Genomic DNA, 26,843 nt, shown 5'->3' with positions numbered 1-26,843 from the left:
CTTCAAAAAACAAATTGTTTTTTATTATTGGATTTACTGTTCGGAAAAGAAACAATCAATATATATATATATATATATATATATATATATATATATTATATATATATATACATATATATATATTTATTTATTTATAATAATTTTGAATTTGATTTGAAATATGTACCAACAGTGTCTAATGATCGGGCGTAACATTTATAAAATTACGCCCGATAAAAAGACTGATTATTTATTATAAATAGCATATATATATATATATATATATATATATATATATATATTATATATATATATATATATATATATATATATATATATTTGTCTCTGGTCAGGATGCTTTCCAAGTACTTGAAATTTAAGAGTTTTTTAAAAAGGACAAAATAAAAATATTAGGTTGTCAAATATCTCCTTTCCGCCTTTTTGTATTATAAACCAAGAGCAAAAAAGCGGAAGGGAGATATTTGACAAGCTATTATGAAAAATATGGTTAGTTATAACAATGATTTTCCTACCATCGAAATATTTTACCTTTTTTATGATAGTGAATTATTTTTTGGTTAATTATTTAAATTATATAGTATTATTAATTATGCAGCATCGCGCAAATAACTAGTAACCTTTATTTTTTTATAGTTTTCTCTCTGTATATACTAATTCAAACGCAAATTTCAATGTTTACTTCTTTTAAAAATTTGAGAAACTCAAAGTGGTAAAAACGGTCTTTTTTGTCAAACAGTCGCCATTTGGTCAAAAAAAGTTACAAGACTTATTATATACCATAGCGACGAAATTCTAGATTAGTATAGTTTTTTTTAACTTCCCATAGTGTAAGTTATAGTAATCGCAAAATAAGCGAAAATAAAAATGTTTGCATATCCTTACGGTTTCTAAATATTTTGGCATACCTTAAAAAAAAATTGATATATGTGTGTGTGGATGTATGTTTGAATACAAGTTTTGTCCACGATTAACCGATTTGAATAATTCAAAAAAACATTCGATTTGTATTGACGGAGAGAGGTGCTGACTAGTTTTTGGCGTAAGCATGTCTAGCCGTTCGGAAATTACGGGACAAGAAGTGCCAAAAATTGTAATTCAATTTTTGAGGGAACGGAGTGTCCGATTTGAATAATTCAAAAAACATTTTACTTATATTGAGGAAACAAAAAACAAGTTTTGAAAAGGTAAGTTTATCAGTTTCGGAGTTACAGAGAAAATAGTTAAAAAAATTGAACTCTGGCAGTTAAAAATAATCATTAGATAAATGTACAACAAATTATCAGGTATTTTATAAAGATTTTAAAAATAAATACTAATTTGATCATTAGACATATGCACATCAAATTATGAGATATTTTATAGAGATTTTAACAATAAGTATAAATTTTATTTACATTCCTATGGGTTCCGTACTAGTGTTTATCCGTTAGACGGCGACGCGGCGCTTACGCGCTTTGACATTTTGTCTCTATGCAGTTAAAGCAGTACATTTGCTTTGAAAAAAAGTTCAGAATTTCCAAAAAATGTCAAAATAAAGAAAACATTTTAAAAAAAAAACAAATTCAAAAATATTAATTTTTTGTCAAATTCATAGTTTCTCAAAAATCTAGTTTTTTCGAAGTAATTTTTTTTTAAAAAATGTTAATCGTTTTTAAAAAAATAACAATATTTAGTACGGAAAGTTTCAGCAATTTGCCTTAAGGCACGATGCCATAGTACGGTTGCAATTGTGGACTTAGTCACGAGGCAATTTTTTTAAACGCTCCGCTTCAACAACTGCTAACTCTTAAAATCGTTTTTTTTTTTACTTTTTCTCTGTACTCATGAAACATTGATAAATAAATTATAAAAAAATAATATTGAAAAAAAATGGTTGCCTTTTTTATGATGATTTAAAAATGACCTTTAGGTAAATGACCTTTAATTCATGTCTCTACACTAGAATACCTCCTTCTTGAATGAATTAATAGAATTGCAATTTAACAAAAAAAAACAATGTATTAGTTCACTTGCTATTTATCGACAACACAGATCGAAAATTCCAACAAATATATAAAATGAACAATCAATATATCGGCAATACTTAATACGGCCCTGCGTACGTCGCGATGTTCGTGGTGTGGCCGTTGTTATTTGTTTGCGTCGTGTGGCGTTCTGTGCTGCTTCACCTTCTCCGCCATCTGTGCTCTTCGTGTAAAGTTGACGCTGCCGTTCGCCGACTCGGCCGCCGCCAGATGTCTTGCGCATTGTTACTAACCCTGACAACGTTTCTTAAAATGGCGGTGTTTGACAGAATAGCTGAATTATAGTGTGCAATATTTACATGAATTAATTGCGTCTAATACTGTTTAAATTGCGGCGAAGTGTATTTCTTAAACTTTAAGTGTTCTGTGCAGTTTTTCGACAACCTAAATAGTGTATTGTAAAACCGGATTACACAGTTTTGCGAAGGTAAATACAGATAACCTTGTTTTCTTGTTATTAGTAGGCAATTGTCTGTACTTGTGCATTTGTTTAATGTCCGATTGGTGCCGTTTCACTTTTTTACGAAATTGAAAGTCATCATAAGCTCATTTCGTCTCGAGGTAATCGAAATAATATTCTAGTTGTTTGTTATTGTCATGTTTTTGGGGGTTATTGACCTATAATGTACTAGGCGCCTAACTCACCCTTCTGACTACTTTAGTCTTATGCTCTGTGCAGTTAAACGCAGAAGTAATAAACTCTCAAGTAATAAACGCCGCAGGGCCTATGTATTCGATTCATTTTCGATTAACAATGAAAACTGGTGTTTGTTTTAACATTTTATCATTTGTCCATTGATTAAACAAATAGACGAGTTCTGTGCAGACGTAAGAGTATGTGTGATATTGATAAGTGGGTCATCGCTATCTCTTTCTAAGAGCCAGATACGGGACCGGGTATGAACTGTTGCACTTGCTCGATTCTTTAACAAAAGGCGCTATGTTGAAGTTTCTAATAAAAGTTAACGACACGAAATAAAAAAAATCTTAATTTATAACTCAATAGCTTAATATTTTTTTTATTATTATTTTTTTTAACAGCAATCAGAACCTTACGTCCTATGAGCTGTTAGGCTGAAACTTCTCCTTTCTTCGTATTTTTTAGATGGTAACCCAATGGTTAATCCATCCATATTTGATGATTTTTTGTTATTAGATTTAATCTAATAGGGCTGACTTTTTATTGGTGCAGCAATGCCGGTCAAGGGCTATTTTCACTTGGAAATATATTGCTATCTATATTTCCAAGCGAAAATCGTTGTCACTGCTGCCTGACAACAGGCTGCTCGAAGTGGGTATCGAACCCGGGACCTCTGATTCAGGTCCCACAGCTCTTAACCGCTTACCTACGGGCGAGCCCTATTAACCCTCCGTCGGTCGGCGTGGTCTGGCCAGACTTTTTTCGACTTCAATTAAAAAAAAAAAAATACTTCTAGTAATCCTATCGACTTGAAATTTCTTGACTTTTCCTAAAATTCCATTAGCTGTCGATCAATGAAAAAATCAGGACGAAAAAATGCACAGAAGGATAATTATAAGGATATTAACTTTTTTATACTTCGAACGGTCGGAAAGGTCTGTCTAGACCACCCATACATTTTGTATGAAATATATGCTTTTTGATATATGTAAACCAGTATTTTGTCTTTTTTCATGGTATTTTCTATTCAAACTGCGTTGTTTATATTCTTTGCTATGTGTTCTAACATGAATGTTAGCATTTTCATGACGAGAGTTCTTTGAAAACCTACCAAACTTATTGGTAATCGCAAACACTGAAATTCGGATGAGTAATGCACACATTCATTTCAAAGGCGCCGAAAAAGAATAAAAACTCATTTATCCCATATAAATGCATGTAAAATGAATGGTGGTCCAGCCAGACCTTTCCGACCGTTCGAAGGTGAAAAAATATCCGACCGACGGAGGGTTAATAAAAATATACTCGAAAATACTAAATTATCTTTCAAGGATGAGCAACCCGTGGCCCGCGAGCCGCATGCGGCCCTTTGTATATTTTTCTGCGGCCCACCAACCATTTCTAAAATACAATTATTTATTTTATCAACTTTCTCGCATCAATAAATTAATCATATTATATTATTTACGTATTGTATTAATTTATGAAGTATTTCCTTTTTTTAATTTATTTTATAAGATTTATTAGTTTATATAATGTGATCATACATCCCGGTTTTACTTTGTGTCTCGGGTTCTTCTGGCAACAATATTTGTCCCGGTTTCAGATCTTTTGTTTATAATATATTTGAAAAATATAGGTTGAATATTCGCAATTAACTGATAATGAAATGCCTGAGAATTATCTATATTATATTATAATTTTAACAAATTGTATATCGTTTCCAGATTGTCTTAAAAAAAAACGAGTTAAAAAATAAATAAGAACGTTAGTAATGAGAAAAAGGCCGCTTACAAAATTTCGAAGTCGTGTTAAAGTAGTCTCTCACATTCAACTTATGAAACGAACGTTTGACTATATGGTACAAGTAGTATTTTTTTCAAGTTACTTATAAAGAACAAAGTCAACATATATATTTAATCACCGCTGTATTTCTAATAGTTTGAAGATATAAATATAGATCCTATACAAAACGCAGTGTTTTATTCAGTAATAATGAAATTTGGAACGGTTATCGTCAGGTACCGATTATTTACTTACAGTCCACTTCAATATTTATTACTGATGGTAGCCAGCCCAACCATCCTTAATGAATTAATTCACTTGCTATTTTATTGACAACACAGATCGTAAATTTAAACAGATATATAAAATTAACAAGAATCCATATGTCGGCAATTAATTGATAATAAAATTACGACTACCCATCAAATATCTGAAAGTTATCAATATTACATTGTAATTGTAACAAATTGTATGTCGTTTTCATATTGTCTTAAAACAACGAGTAGGCTTATCAATACGTCAAAAGGAGAAGAAATAAATTCGTTAGTAATGAGAAAAATGCCGATTACAAAATTTCTCTTACATTAATAATTTCAATTTCAATTTCACGAAAATTAGAAGAAATTATGAAAACGAACTTTTTGACTAACTGGTACAAGTAGTTTTATTTTTCAAAATAATTATAAAGAAACTTGAACAAAATTTTCTACAAAGCTCAAATGTGAAGAAAACATATAAATGAAAACTTATACGATTTTACATAATATACATGTAATGGAATAAATGTTATTTCTAATTGTCAATATTTCTTTAAAAAAAACTCTTTCCGGACTGGCATAACTAAAATTTGATGTCCCGGTTTTGATTTAAAAAATAACTTTGTAAATTATTGATAAGTGCGGCTCGAAACAAAATTTCAAAATTTAAATGCGGCCTGTAGGCTAAAAAGGTTGGTCACCCTTGATGTAACTATTGATACCTTATTTGAGCGTTTTTAACACGTTAATCGCCATGTCAGTCATATGTGCCTGACGAGAGAAGTTCTACATGACCATGTATTAAAAATTATTAGGGCCGTGTCAGTGATATGTTTGAAATACGATCTTTTTAATACATTTTTAACTAAATTATCTAATAACGTTACTATGATCAATGTGAACATTTTTCTGATATTATCGTGGCAATTAACATAGTAAATAATTTACAAGTTTAAAGGAGTATTCCGGTCTAGAGGCATGAATTTTAAACGATTTTTAAAAAGGCAATCGATATTTTTACTTTGTCTTTTTTACAAATTAAATTAATGTTTTCAGAATATAAACAAACATTAAACATTAAAATTATTCATAAAATTTCAATTCTAGAGGGTGATGAAGTGTATTGTCCCAAAAAAAATTGGCACGTGACCATACCCATGATTTTGGTCCCTCAAATAACCCGAAGAAAAAAATTCAAGTATATTATTAATCTAGAATAATGTCGCAATCGTATGAGCTATTGGCAAGTTGATTTTATTTCACATAATGGCGACTGTATGAAAAAAAATGTACAACTTTTTTTTTCATATTTTTGAATAAAAAAAAACGAGATTTGGGGAAGAATGTAGTTCATACTGAAGGCTAGTCTATAAAGAAAACTCTGTAAAAATTCAAGTAGAAGTTGAGTAATCATGGGTATCGTATAAAAAAGACGGAGATTTGCGGAGGAAGGAAACAGAGGTGGATTATCGTGGTCAAACAGTTATCTTCAAGAAAAATTTTAGTTTTGAAAAATACAAGAGTATTTTTACTTATTTTTACACATATTCTTGAATAGTTGAATTTTGAAAATATCCAAAAACCTAAATCTATTTTTTTTAATTCTAGATCATAATAATGACCCCTTAAAAAACAATTCATTAAAATTACGGTCTAGTAAATGCTTGTGATGCGTCTGTTTAAAAGCAATTTAAAAATTATCTTACATGTCCATCTTTTAGTCTTTCTAACGTAGGCGCTCTGTAAATAGTTATAACGTCATATTTCATTCATTAACTTCTAAACTACTACATAGCATCATATCAAAAATATAACTTGTAGTCTATGAATGAACATTGAAAATAATTTTGATATATAATTCATTTAAATATCTATTCGAATTGAAATTGAAATTTAAACTATTTTATTGCGCTCATTTTTTTTATAAATTGTGTAATTAATCAAATTTTCGTAGTGTATAGCATTTTGGCATACCGAAAAAATGAACACATATGTGTGTTGATATGTGTATGTGTGGATACAATTTTTCGTCGACGATTTCGAGAACACGGATCAACCGATTTGAATGATTCAAAAATTATTCGGTTCTTATTGATGCGGAAATATGCTGATTATTAGTTTTTGACCAAAGAAGATCTAGCCGTTTTAAAGATACGAGGCAAACAGTGCCGAAAATTATAATTTAGTTTTTGAAAGAACGGAGCGCCCGATTGGAAAGATGAACAACTGATAAAACTTTTGAGAAAATAGGTCCAGCGGTTTCTGAGATCCAATGAAAAATGCTTTGAAAACAATTCAAATTATTATTAATTAAAGCTAGTTTAACTTAATTCTGCTATCTGTTTTTACAAAAAACAATGAGCAGAATTTTCTAACAAAATACATGAGGAATACATTTTGATTAGAAATTAGTGCATACACCCAGCGGCGTATCTACTAGGCCCTAGTAACTAGGGATATGTAATAAATCTAGCATTTTGTACGTGATCTAGTTATAAAGCTTTTAAAATTACGTAGTTACAGATATTATGTATCATTTGTAGTTATAAACTATTTCTAATCCGTGAATTCGCGTTATTTTGCTCGCTCAAGTTAAAAAAATCAATATTAGTTAAAATATTACTTGTTCTTATAATTATTTACTTTCCGTAGGGTAAGTTATAGTAATCGCAAAAAGTCGAAAATGAAAATATTTGCATATCTTTACGTTTCAAGACCTCCTGAAATTTTTGCTATACCATAGGTAAATTGATCTATATGTGTGTGTATGTATGCGTGTATACAATTATTCCTTGACGATTTCGAGAACATGGATCAACTAATTTGAATGATTCAAACATCATTTTACTTGTATGGACGACATGAAGATTGATTTAAATTTTGGGAAGGCTATTTATATATAGAACATGCTATTTGGTGGTCAAAAATGATCAATAGACATATGTAAATCAAATTATCAGATATTTTATAGATTTTTTAATAATAAGTTCAAATTTTGTTTATACTTCTATGGATTCCCTAACAAGATTTATAATGTTTAATCGTCAGTCTGCAACGCGGCGCTTACGCGCTTTGTTATATAGTATCTAAAACAGCTACGCAGCGCGATTGCTTTAAAAACTAAAATCAAAATTTTCAAAACAATTAGCATATAAAAAAAAAATTCTAAATATTTCATTTTTTTTTTCAAATTTTTAAGTTCTCAAAAATCTTATTTTTCAAATCTTTTAAAATTACGGCACGGGAAGTTTCAGCAATTCGCTTAAGGCCCGATGCCATGCACTACTAGTTTAACTTTTTTTTAAAATATTTGTGCCAACCTCTTAGTCCGGTCTCAAACAAATAAAGTTGAAAAGATTACAGTTCGACAATGTTATCAATTTCGAGAAAAGTAGCAGTTCTGTATTATAATAAACAACTTGACCTGTTTGAAACATTCTTTAACCTTTTAATAAGTGTGTTTTTTGCTAACATGTAATTAAATCTAATCATTCACCTAATAGCTTTTTGGCGTTTAATTAAGATATGATATTTGTTGATTTGTTGATGATGTGTTATCTAATGTACGAATTAATAAAATAAAAGAAACGGTATCTCTGAAGGCTACTGATAAGCCGTCATTGAGCATGACTGAACAAATTAAATGATCTGTATCTTTAGTTTTTCTATTTACTTGTAATGCACCTACCTAGATTTTAATTCCGTATAATGTAATATAATATAAGATGTGTCATATATATATATAACAATTTATTTCTGTGTGAATATCTACAGATTTAAATTAAATTTTACTTGTTAACTTCCCGTAGGGTAGTTATAGTAATGGTTCAGATTTTAATTTTAATTCGGACTGAAGTTCTAATATACTTTAAACAAATAATTTCAACTTTGCAATTCAGTTTATATAAGACAATGTTACAGTAATTATTATAATCTATTTGAAAATATTTAATGTTCGTCGAACATTTTGTTACGGTACGGGAAGTTCCAGCAATTTGCCTTAAGGCACGATGCCATGCACCTAACTAGTTTTACATTTTATATATTTTTCATAAATTATTACATTGTACATTCAATCACATTCACATCTGATCTGATTTCACAAGAGTTATATAAATTATGATTTTTTGTCCATTTCATTCAAATTAATATTAAGGGAAACATCCTCATTATCTTCAAAATGATATTTTCTCATCATATTTGTATAAGGTACATTTGTATATCATATAATGTTTAGCATATCTATACAAAGTTTCATTAATTATCGATTTTAAATCATTGCTTATTAATTTAGAATATTTACTCTGCAATTTACCATATTTACCGGAACTTAGAACTTGATTTCTGATGTCACTAGCAAATATTCAAATGCCTCGTATGATTATATTAAATACCGGTTTTTGATCTATTTTTGGCGGTTTTGTATTCGCTCCAATATATGAGACCTAGAAAGTGGTCAAAAAATGTAAGTGCATGTACATTAATATGATTTTGTATTGATCACGGAGCTTAGTCATTTCATGTAATGCAATATAATATAGATGAACATTATTATTGGATTATTTTTACAATTTTGATGATTTTTTTTTTCGATGATCGATTATCTTAAAATATTAAAGGCTTACAGAAAGTGGTAGAATTACAAACTTCCCGAAGAAGATTATTTTTATCAAAAAATCCGATACGCTAATTTTATATCTTCTCGACGTTTCAAGCCATTCTGAATCAAATGAGACCAAATTTTTAAAAAGTATGCGTGTGTGTATGTAAGCCAACGTCGTGACTCTTACGTCAACGTTTTCTCAAAAACCCCTGAACCGATTTAAAAAATTTGAAAACTATTCAATGTATCTTGATGAGGACTATCGTTTCTCACTTTTGTGCTATGCTCGGCCGAGCAGTTTCTTAGTGATTCAGAGAAAAGTGACAAAAAAATTGTCGACGTTTTAGCCAAAAATTCTGAATCGATTTTAAAAATTTAAAAACTATTTGAAAGATATTAGTTGGGAATCGTGCTGATTACTATTGGGCGAAGATCGGCCGAGCCGTTTCTTTGTAGTTAACTTTAAATATTTATCAAAGTTTGCAAAAATATGATAGTCAAAATTTGTGTCAAACGTCGCTTTTGTGATGTAATAAGTCAAAATTTGAATTTCACAAATTCAAAAGCCATTGGAATACCTTGATAAGGAGGAGCCACGAATAGGTTTGCGAGAAGATCGGCCAAGCCACTTTTTTGGAATTATTGAAAAAATAAGTCTACAAAACTCTTCTAGTTGTGTTAAAATATATTACTATTAATTTAAATGATAAAATAATATCAAGGACTACGTTTATGATATTAGGTTGTCAAATATCTCCCTTCCGCTTTTTTGCTCTTGGTTTATAATACAAAAAGGCGGAAGGGAGATATTTGACAACCTATTATATGTAATCGTGTCAGTATTTTTTTATAGCAGAAGCTTAATATTACAAAATAATTTATTAAGTTTCTTTTAAAAAATGTTTTGATGTTTTTCATAAAATTTAATATGTCAATAAAGTTCATGCACTAAAAACTAAATGGTTGAATCATATAAATCCATTAATTTAAAATAAGGGACGTACATTGTATGACATACAAGCACATGTCTGTGCACTATAATTAATAAAATTAAAGATAATTTTTTTAAATGTGTTTTTGACATATTAATTGGAAATCGTAATATTTAGTTGAAAATTTTATCTAAATATCTAAATATCAATTTCGGCTAATTAGGTCAATTATTACACATTTCGGTTATAATTTACTGAAAAATTAAACATATACTAATCATAAATCTAAAGCATTGCGCGGATTGTATATTTAGAGTACAAATAGATTCAAAGTCCTAATGGTTACGAATGTTTTCTTCATATATAACGTCAAATTGTTTCATTTTTAATATCAAAATAAATAATTATTTATTACTTATATTAATATTTCTTTATTATAATCGCTACACAAAGGAGAATGGTTTGAATGATTAATAAAAGGTTGTCTTCAAACAAACAGCTTATAGGACAAGTAGTTCTGAGCAGTTCTGATTGTTATTGAAATAAATAAAAAAGAATATATGTATAAAAATAAACTTAATATGTCTTTATTACAGATGACTAATGATTACCATCTATCTATTACATACGAAAAATATTTTATTATTCGTACAATGTCTGTTCAAGTTGCACGCGAAGGTTTCTTTATTTTTTATATCGGCAGGCACCGTTCCATCGGGGGCACTACTATGAATTAATGCTACCTCTATGTAAATCATGGTATCGCAGTGTGATTAAAACAGCAGACTTGAATTGATTATTGCGAAAAACACATTGGCGCCATTAAAGTTTAAATTTTGCATTTCACATAAATTTGCAACTTTATTTCGGAAAGCCATGTAATTGTGCATCCACCTTCTGCATGTCATCACGATTACGTTATTCTACGTATATATATATATATATATATATATATATATATATACATATACATATACATAGTTTTTATTGTAGAAATTTGGGAATAATAACTACTTTTATTTCTTTTTTAACAGCTATCAGAACTATATGTTCTTTGAGCTAACTAATATTCTTAATCAGTTACTTTCTACGAGAGGGTTGTTTCTACCCTTTGGTTAAATCTTTGTATGAATTGATATTGACGAACTATCAAAATGCTATGTATTTGCTGTGCGGTCAGGCTTTTTATGCATAAAACCTAACTTTGCGTATGTATTATCAATGAGACATCATAAAGATGCACTTATGATAAAATTGTTGTTTGACATTTGTGCGTTTTGTAAGTTAGATTTTATATGTGAAACGCTTTTGACAGTTCGACAAGAATTGGCTCTTAATTTGGAGATCTGTAACCTCAAGTAAAAACTTGATTTCATATTGTTTGATGTCGAGTCTGGTCGAGATTCGGTTAATAAATATATAAATTATGATTTTCAGCTGGATTCCCAAAAAATAAATGCCTTAATTCAAAACAAGGTTCAAATTCACGTTGCAAAGTTCTCATATAATTTTATGTGTTACTTTTCAATAATGATTATGCATTGCGAATGATTTTTTTTTTTTGCTAAATCTAAATTTATATTAATTAAATGAAATTGATTGAATTAGTTGATTTACTGTATTTAAATTATGCAGGACAAAACATTAATTACCGTTCAAGCAAATCTCTTACTTTGCAATAGATATTAAACTGAATATCCTATTTAAGCAAAATCGAACTAATATTACGAAATTCATAATAAATAGTTTTTGGTATATTGATTTTTTTTTGTTTTTTATTTATTTGAAGACCGATCAGAACTTAAGGATCCTATAAGCTATTGTTATGAATTACTTACCAACTACGATATTGATAAACAGAAAAACTCGTGGTGCATGGCATCGCGCCTCAAGGCAAATTGCTGGAACTTTCCGTACTAAAAATTAAAATGTTTAAAAAGTCATCCGCAGTCGGATAAACATTGGTACGTAACCCATAGAAATATAAACAAAATTTGTACTTATTTTAAAAATCTCTATAAAATATTTGATAATTTGATGTTCATATGTCTAATAATAATTTTTGACCACAAAAAGATATTTTTTTACTTTTTTTCTTGAATCTCTAAAACCGCTTGCCAAAAATTTAATCAGTTCTTTATTTCGTCAATACAAATACAATGCCCTTTGAATAATTCAAATCGGACATTTCATGATCTCAAAAACTGAATTACCATTTTTGGCACGCCGTATTTTTGAAACGGTTGCACCTGCCTTTGCCACAAACTAATCAGCACGTTTCCCCACCATTGCGAATCGATTTTTTTTTTTGAATTATTAAAATCGGTTCCCGAAATCGTCGATAAAAATTTGTATCCGAACACACAAACAAGTATGCCAAGATGTTCAGGAAGCTTTGGAACGTAAAGGTTTATAAAAAAAATCATTTTCGATTTTTTGCGATTTTTTGCGATTACTATAACTTACCCTGCGGGAAGTTAATAACATGAACTTATCCATATTTATAAAGTTTTAAAATGTGAAATTGGTGCGCTGATCTAACTGGCCTTCTGGTTTGCATTTTATCTTTTGAAAATCTGACAATGTCAACTACATTATATGCTGTGCAGTTGATCAACTAACAATAAAATTCTCGGAATCAACTATATCTAATTTTAATCTTACGTGTTTACATAGTATTACATGCGTTCATTGGTGTACTATTTGCGTGGGTCTCCTCGCCAGGCAAAGGGATGTGATTCTTTGTATATGATCTTATGAATGGCGATTGTTAGCCCCCCATCGACTTCTAAGGGAATCTCGGGGGGTCGCACGTGCTACTCAAAGGTCTAGAATGCATTTTGTGAGTTGAACACCATCATATGGCAATGTTATGCTGTTACAAGTCCAAAAATAAATATATGAAATGATAAATGGAATCAAAATTGGATTATTTCACGTATCGGGTAGTAATATGTTTTTTTCAAAATTTGTTGAAAAAAACAATATAAAACATTATTTTCACTGTGTTACGTTTTGAGTAAAGATTTTTGTATACATTAATATTTTAACTTTTTGAAGTTGTTAATATTTTGACCATTATAACCGATTCGGTAGTTTTGTTTTCTCGATGTTTCTCGTCATTCTGAACCGCGTGACACCGCTTGGATTTAATTTTTTCTCGACGTTTTCTCAAAAATGAAAAGCCATTTAATAAAATTCGGTAAGGATGCGGCCGTTTAATTCCTTGTAATTATTTTATTATTTTCGTGCATAATACATGAACCGGTTTTGAAAATTCAAAAGCTAGACCGCTTCTTCGTAATTAATTATTTTTTTTTATGATTATAATTTTTGCATAATGATAGAGTTGGTAGTCTTGACGAACATCCTAAAATTTTTTAAGCCACCGAAAAGTGATTTAGTTACAAAAATTCATCAATGTTTGGAATAATAGAGCTTATTGATATTTTTAATGTTACCAGTGTCCACTTATTATGTATAATTATCACTAATTATATACATATATATATATATATATATATATATATATATATATATATATACGAGGTGTGTTCAAAAAGTACCCGGAATTACTAATAATTAAATTTCGCGGGTCTGGAGTGTCTGATTGTCAAATTTTTTTTTTATTGTGTTGGTATACATGCCCCTAAAGTATGATGAAATTTTCAGCTATATTCACTGTTTACTTTGTCTGTGGTAGTCGCTAAGGTTCGACGTGTTTTTCTGAGCTCGGCGATTTTTACAATGGAAGAATTGAAAAGTCAAAGAATTTGTATTAAATTTTGCGTAAAAAATGAAATAAAGTGTTGCAAAGTGCAAAAATTCACCAGATATGGCTCCGTGTGACTTTTTCCTATTCCCAAAGTTGAAGAGACCCATGAAAGGACGGCGGTTTTCCTCGATTGAAGAAAATCGCTGAGAGTGCTCAAGGACATATCAAAAAGTGAATATCAAGGGTGCTTCGAAAATTGAAAAAAACGCTGGCATAAGTGTATTATATCTGGGGGGGACTACTTTGAAGGGGACCACATTAATGTAGACGAATAAATAAATATTTTTTTGAAAAAACGAAAATTCCGGGTACTTTTTGAACAGACCTCGTATATATATATATATACGGAGTGGTCCTCAATATGGACATTTTCGAATTTCCTTGCTCCCAATGGTTCCAAATTGATAAAAAACAATTCTCTGAAAGTTACAGCTCTTAATATAAACTTTTAGATAGTGCGCAATTTAATCAAACTTCGTATGTAAATAGCATGGAAAAAATTTTGAAAATTAAAAAAAAAATTTTTTGGTTTAACTTAGCAACAAATGAATTAAAACTGAAAATTTGTATCATTTTTTATTGAAAATTCGACGTTCTGCAAAATTTTTGGATTTTTTTTTATGCTATTTCCATACAAAACTTTGATTTGCGCTCTATCTAAAAGACAATAGGAAATTCGAAAATGTCCATATTAAGGACCACCCCAATATATATATATATATATATATATATATATATATATATATATATATATATAATCTGCTTGACATGAATGGAGATTCATTAAGGAAATCATCATTAACCGCTTTTAGACTTCTATTATGAATTGTATTCTGTACATGGTATTGTGTTTTGAAAAGTCATCAGTTGTTGATATGTTTAATATTGCGTATATTTTAGATGAGGTAGCTGTATAATAAACATAAGAGTTCATTGTACTAAACTACAAATATTCTATACTATATTTTTTTTAATTAATTGTACTTAACAGCAAACTTAATTTAATAAATATTTATGTTTTTTACAATATAAATATTTTATATTTATTTATTAGATTTATTTAGTCAAATTTAATAAGATGGATTCATTTTCTTTATACCGCTATCAAAATATTGATATTGTTTTCTCTAACTACAAATTATTGTTTTAAAAGCTACTGAGGTGTGAATTAATGTATTGTGTAACGAGATGTGTTCGAGATATCTTCATTATAGCACGCGCGCTTCACTTGATATGACGACGATAATGCTAGTAAACAGTTTTAATTAGCAATCGATAATAATAATCTTAAGAAAGCGGGATTTATATATGCTTGTGTTGTCTTATGAATGTAATTTTTTTATATTACATTGTTTATTAATTCTTATTTAATCAATATGAAATACATGGTATTTATCATATTTATTTATGCATTTGTAACTTCCCGTAGGGTAAGTTAATAATCGGAAAGATTTCTGAACATTTTGGCATACCGTAGAAAAAATGGATGTACGAGAGCAATAGAAAGTACTCATAGAGTTCTGGTCGCTTATAATAAAATGTATTTTATATTGCACATTGTAAGATTGACTTCTAAGTAACATATTGAAATTATGTTATGTTTAAACATTTTAATTACACGTAATTATCTTTTTTGTCAAATATAATTAGCATGTAGTATATTCGTTGTCAATGCTTTTGTTAACAGGTCTTTAAAAGACATCAATGAAAATGAATAATCGACACTAATTATAAGATAAACCTCTGCGCCACGAGCGGCGCTTATAGGGAACATTCTTAGAACAACCTGTGCGTACGGATGTCATCTATAGGCGACAATCCTGTGTGTCAACTGTTGCTTCAAAATTGATCACTCCAAATGATTGAGAATTCTAATTTGGATGTGTATTTTTTAGTTCTTTAGAAGTAGAACTTTTGGGTTTTAAATACATGTTTTATTAATGTTTTTATTCATTATTGGAAAACCTTAAAATATTTGCTGTGTCTTATCGGTTCAGTAGCGTTACTGGCCAGTGCCTTTATTATTATTTTTTACTGACCAGTACAGCAAAGTCTCTCCGCAAAAGAATTTTCTGCAGGCAAAAGATTAAGGTTCGTGTATGTACTAATCAGAGCACATCATGATTCAACTTTTCATGAAAATTGGGATAAATTGTTATAGTAAATGTCAAAATGATGTCCTGGTTAAGACAATGTTTATTAAAATATTTCAGTATAGGTATAGGACCTTTTTTTTTGTTTTCATAGCTAATTTCCAGTTTTAAACAGGTTCTAGTACGTATGTGCTTACTATCAGTTTCAAGTGCTTACGGTGTTAATAGTTTCATATTAATATTCCTATTGGGTTTGATTGCGGTTCATATAGTAAAAGGCTCCTACAGCAAAGAAGTTGCAAGTCCAAAGCTCTTACTAAGAGCTTTGGATTTGCAACCAAAGGAATTCCGGGTTCAATTACTGTCTCAGATAACCTGATGGGAATGGAGCATAAGTGATTTTAGTTATAATTTTTGAATATGAATATAAAATATCTAGTCAAAATAACCTTAAGGAGCATTGCTGCATTTTGTCTAAAAATTAATTCATAATGGACCGTCACTATGTTTTCTTTTAATTATCCTAGGTCATAAAGAACTGTATTACAACAGCTTATAGAACACATAATAATAGTTCTGATTTCTTTTCATAAAGGAGTAGAATTTAAAAAATATTGCATCTAGTATTTTTGTATTATATCAGTTATAAATCGTATTCTGACGCAATAAATATATAACTCTCACTTATCTTACTTATCTCATTTATTTTATGGCTGATTTTATATAAGTAATTTTTTTTAGTTCTATGATAAATATTTATGGGTTATAACAAGGATTAACGTTTTCTTTAGGTAAATATGAACCCTTTAGAAATAGAGCAAATGTCGTTCATTCAAAATGTTAATAAATCTGGTGACTGAATTTGTTTGGTTCGATAAATTGTTTTGGGTTAAATTATTTAATCTTTATTTTATAATAGGATATACTATTTAATTATAGTAAGATATAAGATTACTTCTATGCAAAGATTAATTTAAATCGCTTCATTAATATTAAATTAGATAATGATTATCTTCTACTTCATCATGATTGAATCATATCAAGTTTATCTAACCAAATTAACTTGTATTTAAATGAATATATTTAAAAATATCCGTGTTAATTCTTAATTAACGCCACTGTTGACTTAGTTCATTGAAAGTGTCGTCATAGTTGGGTATCCTTGACCCTTGTGAGTGAAACCAAAAATGTTATTAAATCGCGGATGTTTACGCGCAGCGTGACCCCAACTAAATTGAAATATCAGTTCAGATGGTTAATGAATGATAGTTACGTTTTCTGATATTTGACTGTCGGGTAATATTTGAAGAACATTTTAATGGCCAATGAAATTGATTATTTATACACTAATGTGACGATGTTTAACAATTTTTTAATTCATTAAACTGTTCAATGTTAATTCCGAGTGCGTATTTTTAACTTCCCGTAGAGTAAGTTATAGTAATCGCAGAAAAAATCGAAAATGAAATTTTTTATATGTCTTTACGTGTGTTTGTGTGTTCGGATATAATTTTTGTTAACGATTTCAGGGACACGGATCAACTGATTTGAATAATTCAAAAACACAAATGTTGATATCTTGTGCTTAACTAATTATAAGTGATTATATTGCACAGCGAATTAACTCATTTGACTTAAAACTAATTAAACTATTCATAGTTAACCTTCAATACTCATTTGAGGAAACTTGAATCTGATACGTATTTGTTCTTTAATATAAAATATCTGCAATATACCAATCGATTTCAAACCAGCATTTAGTAATTCTGCGCTATACTGTGCTATGCGTTTTTGCGTTAATTTCCTCTTTGATGTTATTTTATTACCTGTGATATGCAAACTATGATTTTGCTTGCTACATTATCGGAATTAATATTCCTAGTAATTTAGAACTCTCTGCGAATGTTTCTATACAATAAATTACGTAGTACGATAATAGGACTGCTTTATAGAGTTATAACCTTTAATTTTACAAAAAATAAATGCTATAGATTGAAGTTAAACGATGAAAATTTAAAAATTGGCGCATAAATTGTATTTGATTTGTATATTGAAATTTAATAATGTTTGACATATAATGCTATTGCACAACCATGTTCTATAAAATATTTCAATAGTTTTTGTCGTAAGTTTTATTGCTGCATGAACTCTCATAACATATGCTACAGCTAAACATTGTTTTCGCAGAGTACAAGGTTCGATTTGATACGTACTCATATCAGCAATGCATGCTTATAATTAGATTATTCAGCATGTTGTAAATTTCCAGGTCTTAATAAAACATGTGATTTTTTTTATATAAACAACGTTAGTATTTTGAGTAGCAGTTTCTGTAATCATAAAAAATAGGTCTTCGTTTTCAAAAAGATAATTTTTTGCCAGTATATCCTAACATTTTAATAAAAAATGTTTCTAGCGACATTTTTTCGATTACCTATAAAAAACAAGATTATGTTCTTATGTACATTTTGTTTACTTCAGGTGCATTGTTAATTTCGTATGTAGCAACGATTTAGAAATATTTCGATTCATTGTCAAAATATTTCTTTCGTTTCAAATATATGACCAATTAGTAGAAATCATAAATGATATATGTATACCATATGCGCAATTGTTTTATGTTGATTATGGATTGCATATTAGGGTTATGGCGCATAGCGAATACGCAGGGCTTCACCTTAATACATACCTATGTTTATTAGATACAATTTTTGCTACGTTTTGGGATTATCCAGTTCCAATAATGACAAAAATATTCTGCCTATTTTCAAAATATGAAAGTTCGTTTTTTTGGGAAACGCAGAACCAGCTGCTTTGGACAGATGTGTGCTAAATATGGCTATAAAAATTAACTTAAGGGGGTTGTTCTTTTTTTTTGTTACAAAAAATGCAAGGTATTTGTTTTTGTTTTTCTCGAAATGTATTGATCATAGAGACATGCGTTTCTTTTTAAACAAAAATTACAAAATCATAGAATATTAAGAAATTTTATATTTTTTTTTGTCGCCGTCATTTGTTAACCAGGGGCCGCCAAAGTGAGTATTGCAAAATCGATCTCTTTTGCAGTGCCACAGATAAATCCGTTGCGCATCGCCTGAAATAAAAAAAAAACGAAACTACGTTGAAGAAGAAGTTTGAGTCCAGTTCCCCTACCAAAATAGAAGAAAAAAAGCAAGAAGGAAAAAAATGGCAGCTATTTAAAAAAAAGTGTTAGAAAGGGCCTTTTTTGGGACGAGAAGCTTCGCAAATTTTTTTTGCGTAATGTTATTACGTTGTTTGAGGTAGGGGGACTAGGTATTGCAGTGGTGAACAAATTAAAAAAAATGCAAGTCGATCCGACTTGTAGTTTTTTTTTAATTTGTGGCACCGCATTGAAAAAAAGTCAATTTGAGAAAAACGTATTTAAAGTTTTTAATATAATGTACTAAATACACCATTTAATTTAATGTACTAATACACCATGGTGTTCAAAGGTGCTGACACATTAAAAAGGTCATGTGCATGACGTATTATAATGAAAAAGAGAGCAGCTGGCATACAATAGCTCGCGGAGCGATGAAAAAAAACGGTTATAGAGGATCATACATATAGAGATATATATACCTATAACTTCGTCAAAAAAAATAGATATTGAGATGATTTTTTTTTTAAATAATTCTAAGGTTTTTAGCTTTCATAATATCAAAAAATCTCAAAATCGAAAAAAAATAAATAAAAAAGAACAACCCCCTTAAACCACTTCGGTGCGAGCAGTAAGTTTACTTGACGTCGCGGATAACCTCACACAGCCGAGCGTCACTTGACTGACGAGATATGAACGTATACGGCTTTGTGTCAATTATTCTTGACAGTATTTTTAAGTGTCACTACAGGGTCTGTCTATGAACCAGGCTGCATGCGGACGATGCATGCCGGCTATGAGCGACGTTTCGTGGACAGTAGGCGCCTTACCAAAGTGGTTAATGCATTTTTTTTTATTTAACAACTTTCTGATCATTCTTGCATACCTCAGAGTAAATTGATATATGCGTGCATGTAATTTGTGTATGTGTAGTGGTATATGTAGTGGTGGTACCCTGACATACGAGTTTAATTCGTTCCAAAAGCACGCTCGTTTGTCGAAACGCTCGTATCTCAAAGCAGTTGTTCCCTTATAAATACATTGAAATACTATTAATTCATTCCAGCGTTATGATTTTTGTTAATTTGTTTGAATATTAACAATGAATGTACCATTTATTAATTTAATTACTTTTTTTATAGTCCTTCATGGTCTGCAATAGGAATGAGTTAGACATATTTTGTTGAACAACTACTGTTGCAACTTTTTCGGGGTGATTTTTATCCACACAGTTTTATAGCTCACAATCAGAATATAAATTATTGTAAGGTCCTCAGCAGAAGTTATACCCTCTATCAACTCCTTCTGTTTAAACACAGTACATATCTATGATGTGTTACGCTCGTTATTAAATCGCTCGTAGATACTCGTCATCACATTTTTCAAAAGACAAGGCTGTTTTCTTTGGATCCATGGTTATAATATATTTTGTAATAATATTTTGTAAATATACAAAAAGCAGAAAGCGCGGACTCAACATGTACAACTGTACAGTCACTATTAATAATCACTACAGTTAATATTTCAAACGTTAAAATAATCCTTGATGTAATAATATTTGATATTTATTTATTTATTTTTTAATAGACCATCAGAAGACAATGTTTCTATATGCCTATGTGATAAATTATATTTGGCGTTTAGAGGTCTCATTGAAGAGATCCTCTGCTAGAATTATTTTATAGCTGTCTGTATATAATTTAATATTGCAGGTTCTTTGGCCATTTCTTCTTGAGTCTTCTTGTTTGAACCATTTTGTTGATGATTTGTATTTCAGCGTTCGAATGATTGATGTATTAATGTGGGTAAATCGTTACTAACTATAAATTATAAATGAATTTTCTATCATATCAGCCAAAATATTTCTATGGTGGAAAATGTGGTGTATTTGGACCTGCCATGTTTTCTTACTTGAAATTTTACTGCATTATACATGTACAATATAATAGTTGTTAATTCATTTTTTGTCTAGCAACATATATGTAATATATTTGCAAAGATTGTGTTAAATAATTTTATATCCATATATAATGTGATGTAGAAGTATCTAGAAGCTTTGACTGACGTAATGCTCAGAGCCTACGGTACGTCGGTGTCGTTTAGTAGCAATGTTTTTGTAAGCCGGCACCCGGACCTAGGCCACGGCAATCGTGCGCCCATGCGCGCCACCTATAGCCAGACACTAGACGCGCCGACATGAAATTAACTCGCCGCTAAACGTTGCGGCCGCGTTGGAACCACGACGTGTTATATAGCGCTTATACAGATAGAGCGCTGGATACATCGATCGGCGCGACCGGCCGTGGACCGCGCTACTCCGGCCTTGCCCATTGACTGTGGGAATAGATTGCCATCTTCTCTAGGTTATCGAATACGCGCCAATGAACAAAGTATCAATGCTGCCGCTGAATTTATACAGATTAATTTTAATTGTAGCCGATGTTTTTATTATTTTTTCTGCACTCGATTTTTGTTCATGTTCCTATAAATATAGGTAATGATATGTAAATGCACTTTGTACTAAGGTGACCATACGCGCCGGTTTGGCCAGGACAGTCCTGAAATTCCACCTTGCGTCCCAGGTTTTTCTAAAATCATTATTTGTCCCCGATTAAGAACTTTTGTTCCTGTCTTTTTCTCAAAATTTCGGTTTAAATTGAATCTTTGCAAGTATACTTGACAATAAAGCTACAACAACCTTCAAATATCTGAATGAGAAAATTTTCGGTCAAAATAGCTTCTCACATTGAAAGTTTCTAACTTTGGTTTTAATTTTACGAAAATTAGCAAAATTTATGAAAACGAAATTTTACTTGACTGGCACAAATGCTAATTTTTGTGAATGAGAAAATTGCCGGTCAAAATAGCTTCTCACATAAAAAATTTCGAATTTTTGTTTTAAATTTTTGGAAAATTAGCAAAATTTATGAACACGAACTTTTACTTGCCTGGTACAAATGCCAATTTTTACTGAGTTATGAAAAAAATAAACAAAATTTTATACAGGTAACCTAACGTTGTACGAAACTTGTTGCTAAATAATAGCGTACTTAAAATCGGCAAAACAATAATGCTTTCTTATTATATTGCTTCTTATTATATCTACAAAAGTAATAAACTCTAGATTTATAATTTTACAGCAAATGATATTTTGGCAAAAGAATAATTAATTAAGAATAATGCTTTTTTATTATATTGCTTCTTATTATATCTACAAAAGTAATAAATTCTAGATTTATAATTTTACAGCAAATGATATTTTAGTAAAAATCTATTAACTGTGTTTGTTTTTAAATTTTTATTTAACAATAAAAGAAAATAAAATAACTGACAAATAATTAAATTTTCAATAGTTATTTGTGTTGTTGTTACTTTGTGATATTTTGCCTGAAACGCCGCAACCTATCAGATGTATAAGTGTTCATTAGTAACGCGTAAATTGCACTTACGCAGTACTTCTCGGAATAAATGACTCATTTTGATAACTAATTTCTAAAGATTGTTTATAATTTATAAAACCGCAACAGTAAAGTGTTCGACTATATTAAATGGAATTGATTCGTATATATTCGTGTACATAATATTGCAGATGCTATAAGCCTTAAGTTAATAAATTTCGGTGTACGAAAAAATATTTGAAAACTTTGTGATATCATAGATTTATTATATATGTATATATATATATATATATATATATATATAATTTATACGCCGAGGTTAAACTAGCTATAAAATTAATTTGTCGATGATGCAGGACAGGTAGTTTACATAACGAATACCGATAGGTAATGTTATCCTTGAATTGGACCAGCTTTAGTTAATATTCTGAAATTTTGATATATCGTTGCTTACAAATTAGTCATTACCGCATTCAAAGCACAATTTATGCTTTTTTATTTTTATGTTGTCGACCAATAAATTTTAAGCATATATAATATTTAATAAAAATAATATTGTGTTCGTCACATCGATTATTTCCTGCTTGGATTTTTTTTATTCTATTCAATTATGTATGTCTTTGAGCTTTGTAGATCTGCATATTTGCGATTTCGCCACCTTCATTTACATTAAAGATATATTTGCATGTAGCTATCGAGTACTTGTCATTGTGATCATCCTATCAATTACTTTTTCGTTATTAACAAGTCTGTGGATTTTCAACTCTATACGAACCTGATATTAGGTTATTGGTTAGAAAATGTTCTTGCAACGAAAGAGCACTTAAACACTATTTAAATAATTTTAATTCGGAGACTAACAATGAAAAGTGTTTGGAACTTTCATACTATAATTTTGAGTGCGTGCATATAATAATAAGTATTTCAACTATGTCTCTAATTTTAAATATTAATTACCAGAGAGCACAATCTATAATTGCTTGCTATTCAAAAGACTTTACAATCGTACATTGCTAATTATTCTACAGTAATTCTGGTTTTAATTATATGTAGCACTCTAAAGTTCAAGTATATAGTAGAACACTTTATGTATATTTTTTGTACAACATTGTGTATATGTTACGCTAAAAATAGCCAGATGAAATGCAGGCATCTTACTAAACATATTCTATTTTTAAATCACACAGCTAGTTTTGTTTTGGTCTGCTTCAATGCGGGAGTGCACTTAGGCACCAATTTGTAAATTAAGTTTATTAAATATTCAGATAGAATTGGTAGATTGATTTTTATTTAATTTGGAGAAAACTTATGTATCACCGCTATTGGCTTGAATATTTATTTTTATTAAATCTTTCGTTTTATTGCATACAAAATCGTAATAAAATAATCATATTATTTTATTCAATACAATATCATTTTTTTTGTTATACTATTAAATACAATCCATCATATTAGGACGTTCTGTAATTGTTTGGACGTTATTATATGGCTTTTTTTAATAAATGGCAACTTAGTAGTCGTCCAATTCAGGTGTGACCAAATTGACTATACTCGAAATGTTGGTTGACATTTTATTTTACATGCAGTTATACTCGTGATTTTCATTTGAGACAATAATTCAGATTTATAACCTCAAGTGGAAATTTGACATCAAAGCTGTCTGATGTAGGGCTTGACCATGGCTGTGATAGAACCAGCGACCCCGGGACTAGTTTGTGCTAGCCCACGAACGATATGGATATTTTAATGTTAATTTTATATTAAAAATATTAAAAGTAACGTTGTAATTAATACAATGATTTTTAATAACCTTTTATTGACGTTTGGCTTCTTTGGCTTATTATTTTACGAACCTATTACATTTAGCTAATATAGCTCTTAAGGTATTCCAAAACCGTACTAAAATCTGAATTCTGGTATTTGATACTTGAACTGTGTAATACCGGGATTCCGGTATTAATACCGGTATTGTCAATCAAAAATTTACCAGTTATATTTTTATTCACCGAAATCAATACATATTATTTATTGTATTACATGGGGAATAGTAAGATACAAAATAGAATAGATAGATACAAAAAAACGAGCAAGTAAAAAATATATATAACTTCTATGTTACATTTTACATATAATAGAGTGTGTGGAAATATATATTTAAGGAAACAAACAATTCAAATAATATTTTTTATTTTGTTTATGGAAATATGCTCTTAAAAATATAAGCAATAAATTGTTTCATCTTTAAGCGAGGACCGAATTTTAATACAAATATAACAAGCTGCTGAAAAAGCGCTTTGTCATTCTTCACTTGTCGGCTAAATGGTCATTAAGAAACATTATTACTCTATGTGAATTGGAACTTGACATAGTATATTTTTAGTTTATAATCAAATCATATTCAGATATGAACAGATTTCCAGAAATCTGCAACGTACGCATAAGAAGAGGTCATCCACCACCGAGACCAATCTTATCATTGATTATCAAACTATTTATCACCCAAGTGATTTGACTTAGAGAATGTTCGTTATATTAAAATAATAAATAAATATAAATAATTTATAGAAAGATATACAATATAAAGAATTATAACGCGTCGATTGTATATTATGTTTAAAAATCATTGATAACGAATTTGATTTGACGACGATGCTCGTGGACGCATAATAATTTTCATAGATGGACTTTTTCATTAGGTATCATGACATACAATATAAACAAACACGTTATGTGCCGACACTGCCGCGTATTGAATACTGGACAATAATTGTTCGGGATCCCGGTATTCGGGATCACCGAATCCCGGTATTGTAACCCCTAATGGTTATGCAAAACAATGTATATAATATGATGTACTGCTGTGAAATATTGTTCGTCCATAAGTCATAACTTGCATATGACATTTTATGGAATAATATAGTTCCAGTAACTATTACAGAAATGCAATTTAACTGACACGAGAGCTGCTCGTTTAATATATTCTTAATTAAATTCCAGGTGCACGAATTCACGCATGGTGTCTTTCGAGATCGAAGGCGGTAATTTCTCGATTGCCAGTCTTGTAGTCGAACATCGTGATGTCTGGTCGATCCGCTCGTCCGCGAAGACCACAGACAAATTGCAGCACTGCGCTTGCAGCGGTAGCGGGCGACAAAGTCATCAGCGCCGGTATGGAGCGGGTTGCTACTGCGTTCTTCATGCCACAATAACGGATACCGCCCCAGAGAAGGTAATAAACATTTCTACTTGCACTTATTTTTTTTATTAATTTTTTATGCATTTTTAACATTTGACATTTTAAAACATTTTTTACATGAAAAAAAAAAATTGGGAGGGCGAGGGGTCGTGATTCATCACATGATTAACTTCTCGAAGAAGAAGTTTGTTATCGCCAAAAGAAAAAAACGATTTGCTGATTTTATGTTTTCTCGACGTTTCAAGCCATTCTGAATCAAATGAAATTAAATTTAGAAATCAGTATGTGTGGGGGCCGATTTTTGATCTTTCGTCGAAGTTTTCTCAAAAACGTCTTGACCGATTTCCAAAAATTTAGAGCCATTCGACGTTTTTGTCTACGTTAACGCGGTAAGGAGTAGCGTTTGTCAGTTTCGCACGACGAGCAGCCAAGCCACGTTTAAAAGTTTTTTTATCTACGTTTTAGCATAAAAATCTTGCATAGATTATACAAATTCAAAAGATTTTGGTTCAGAATGATACTGATTAGTTTTTGATAAAGATCGAACGGGCAGTTTTCTTGTAATTAACAGTTGTAATACAATATTCGATGAAAGTTTTTATGTTGATAGATATCATGGTTCCATAGCACATACCTACTAAAAATCACGGTATCGGTTATAATTTGATTTTAAGTCAAGTCGTTTGATATTAAAAATTCATCATTGTTTGAAAAAATACGATAGTCAAGATTTGTGTCAAAGGTTGCTTTAGTGATATGATAAGTCAAAATTTGAAGTTCACAAATTCACGATAAAGTTCATGCATTGGTTGAATTATTTAAATTAATTAAAATTTGAAATAATAATAATAAATGACAATAATAGTGTCTGTGCACTATAATTAATATAATTACAGTTAATTTAAATGTGTTTCGGAGATGCCAATTTTCGAAATACATAACCAATTATTCAATAATAACATCAATTTGGACCAGTTTAGACTAATCGTTTCTGATCTCATTCTTAATCATTCTTAATT

General features: G+C 29.9%; 1 protein-coding gene across 2 annotated transcripts in view; it reads left to right on the top strand.

Moving 5' to 3' along the window:
- The window catches only part of LOC113378424 (protein cycle-like), a 322,860-nt gene that overhangs the window by 146,117 nt on the left and 149,900 nt on the right, over window positions 1-26,843 (top strand). The window contains exons 1-2 of one of the 2 annotated variants that reach the window (XM_026618950.1): window positions 2,283-2,451; window positions 25,626-25,857. The gene's annotated coding sequence lies outside the window, so the exon portion shown is untranslated. Of the gene's footprint in view, window positions 1-2,282; window positions 2,452-25,625; window positions 25,858-26,843 lie in introns of those variants that run through there. The other variant, XM_026618951.1, reaches the window with a different exon arrangement.

Source organism: Ctenocephalides felis, unplaced genomic scaffold, assembly GCF_003426905.1.
Source record: "Ctenocephalides felis isolate EL2017-DRISC unplaced genomic scaffold, ASM342690v1 CF-g0.4_SCAFFOLD_01886, whole genome shotgun sequence".
Classification (NCBI taxonomy): Eukaryota; Metazoa; Arthropoda; class Insecta; order Siphonaptera; family Pulicidae; genus Ctenocephalides; species Ctenocephalides felis.
The sequence above is the reverse complement of the archived record's forward strand: the minus strand, read 5'-3'. Positions and strand labels throughout refer to the sequence as shown.